The 2,831-nt window shown below is 46.7% G+C and overlaps 2 protein-coding genes across 2 annotated transcripts in view; both read right to left on the bottom strand.

Annotated features, from left to right (window-relative positions):
- The window catches only part of ZNF786 (zinc finger protein 786), a 54,185-nt gene extending 53,749 nt beyond the window's left edge, over window positions 1-436 (bottom strand). Inside the window, exon 1 of the mRNA XM_011989541.1 lies at window positions 369-436. The gene's annotated coding sequence lies outside the window, so the exon portion shown is untranslated. The remainder of the gene's footprint in view (window positions 1-368) is intronic.
- LOC105546367 (zinc finger protein 777-like) overlaps window positions 1-2,831 on the bottom strand; it is a 374,731-nt gene that overhangs the window by 6,546 nt on the left and 365,354 nt on the right. The window lies entirely within an intron of this gene.

Below are 2,831 nucleotides of genomic sequence, written 5' to 3'. Positions count from 1 at the left end.
CCTCCCAGGTTCAAGCGATTCTCCTGCCTCAGCCCCCAGAGTAGCTGGGATTACAGATGCCCGCCACCACACCCGGCTAATTTTTTTGTATTTTTGGTAGAGATGGGGTTTTACCATGTTGGCCAAGCTGGTCTGGAACTCCTGACCTCAAGTGATCCATCCTCTCAGCCTCCCAAAGTGCTGAGATTACAGGCGTGAGCCACCGTGCCTGGCCACATTTGCTACCCTCTTGAGTGAAGAAAACTAACGCTTTCCATCAAAACAACTTTTCTTATTGACTAGATCTAGCCAGGTATCCAAAAAGAAAGATTCAAGAAACAAGGCTAGGAAAATTAAATAATTCATGACTTTAAATCCATCTTACTCACCAAAACATGGCAACTTTCCAGTATCCTTCATGTCCAACTGTTCATCAGTAGGAGGGCTAGTTGTCCTTCTTGTTTTATCTAAGCATCCCTGTTCGCTGATGAATAGCATTCTCCCTTGTTCCATCCATGTGATCAAATCTGGCTTGGAAAAAGCATACCCTGCAAATAGAGTCCACACAGACTTTAAGTTTACTGCATACTTAAATAATTTTTTTGGCCAGGCGTGGTGGCTCATGCCTGTAATCCCAGCACTTTGGGAGGCCAAGGCAGGCAGATCTCTTGAGGTCAGGAGTTAGAGACCAGCCTGGCCAACATGGCAAACCCCGTCTCTACTAAAAATACAAAAATTAGCTGGGTGTGGTAGCACATGCCTGTAAAACCAGCTACTCGGGAGACTGAAGTGCGAGAATCACCTGAACCTGGGAGATGGAGGCTGCAGTGAGTAGAGATCGTGCCTCTGCACCACAGCCTGGGCAACAGACCGAGATTCCGTCTCAAAAAAAATTATTTTAAAAAATTATTTTTTTATTTTTTATTTTTTAATTTTTTTTGAGACGGAGTCTTGCTCTGTCGTCCAGGCTGGAGTGCAGTGGCCAGATCTCAGCTCACTGCAAGCTCCGCCTCCCGGGTCTACGCCATTCTCCTGCCTCAGCCTCTGGAGTAGCTGGGACTACAGGCGCCCGCCACCTCGCCTGGCTAGTTTTTGGTATTTTTTTGGTAGAGACGGGGTTTCACTGTGTTAGCCAGGCTGGTCTCGATCTCCTGACCTTGTGATCCACCCGTCTCGGCCTCCCAAAGTGCTGGGATTACAGGCTTGAGCCACCGCGCCCGGCCTTTAAAAAATTATTATCATTATTATTTTGTTTTTGAGATAGGGTCTCACTCTGTCACCCATGCTGGAGTGCAGTGGCACAATCTTGGCTCATTGCAACCTCTGCCTCCCAGGGATCAACTGATCCTCCCACCTCAGCCTCCTGAGTGAGTAGCTGGGACTATAGGCACGTGCCACCATGTCCTGCTAATTTTTTATTTTTATAGAGATAGAGTTTTGCCATGTTGCCCAGGCTGGTCTCAAACTCCTGGGCACAAGCGGTCTGCCTGCCTCAGCCTCCCAAAGTGCTGGGATTACAGGGGTGAGCCACCGTACCCAGCCCTGTGACCCTTTTTTTTTTTTTTTTGAGACGGAGTATCACTCTGTCTGTCGCCCAGGCTGGAATGCAGTGGTGCGATCTTGGCTCACTGCAGCCTCCAACTCCCAGGTTCAACCAATTCTCCTGCCTCAGCCTCCCAAGTAGCTGGGATTACAGGTGCACGCCACCATGCCCGGCTAATTTTCGTAATTTTAGTAGACAGGGTTTCACCATGTTGGCCAGGATGGTCTCAAACTCCTGACCTCAAGTAATCCGCCCACCTCAGCCTCCCAAAGTGCTAGAATTACAGGCATGAGCCACCATGCCTGGCCTCTGTCTTTCTCTTTTACCGTTACCCACAATAAAAATCATTTTCATAGTTGACTTTGATTCCTAGAGACATGAAATCAAAATTAAGTCAAAAAAATGAAAGCCGTTGAAATTACATGAATGACAATAGAATACAGCCTTACCAAGACTGTTTAGTTCAGGCCAGGCGCAGTGGCTCCTGCCTGTATACCCAGAACTTTGGGAGGCTGAGGTGGGAGGACTGCTTGAGCCCAGGAGTTTGAGACCAGAATGGGCACCATAGGGATACCCCATCCCTACAAAAATTTTTAAAATTAGCCAGGTGTGGTGGCATATGCCTGTGGTCCCAGCTACTCAGCAGGCAGAGTTGGGAGGATCACTTGAGCCCTTGAGTTTGAGGCTGCAGTGAGCCGTGATTGTGCCACTACACCCAGCCTTGGAGATAGAGACTCTGTCTAAAAAAAAAAAAAAAAAAAGAAAAGAAAAGGAAAAAGAAGGACTACGTTTTATTTTTCTGAATGGTCCCCAGCTGATAGAGGATACTGGAATGCAGTGGTATGATCTTGGCTCACTGAAACCTCTGCCTCCTAGGTTCAAGTGATTCTCCTGTCTCAGCCTCCCGAGTAGCTGAGATTACAAGTGCGTGCCACCACGCCTGGCTAATTTTTGTATTTTTAGTAGAGTTGGGGTTCGCCATGTTGGCCAGGCTGGTCTCGAACTCCTGACCTCAGGCAATCCTACTGCCTCGGTCTCCCAAAGTGCTGGGATTACAGGTGTGAACCACTGTGCCTGGCCCAATATTTCATAAAATTAAAGGAAGCAGACAAATTAAGGATGATGAGGATTTTAAAAAGTGATCATTATGAGAACACTGTGAGTAAAAAGAAAGAAAAGAGAAGAGAAGAAAACTTATAGGGAGTTAAGGAGGGAACTTCAATCACTAAACTTTTCTGATTAGATGGCTCACATCCAATCCTCACTATTGAGGTACCAAAATTCTTTTTTTCTTTTCTTTTTTTTGAGA

This window comes from Mandrillus leucophaeus, unplaced genomic scaffold (assembly GCF_000951045.1).
Source record: "Mandrillus leucophaeus isolate KB7577 unplaced genomic scaffold, Mleu.le_1.0 Scaffold357, whole genome shotgun sequence".
Lineage (NCBI taxonomy): Eukaryota > Metazoa > Chordata > Mammalia > Primates > Cercopithecidae > Mandrillus > Mandrillus leucophaeus.
The sequence above is the reverse complement of the archived record's forward strand: the minus strand, read 5'-3'. Positions and strand labels throughout refer to the sequence as shown.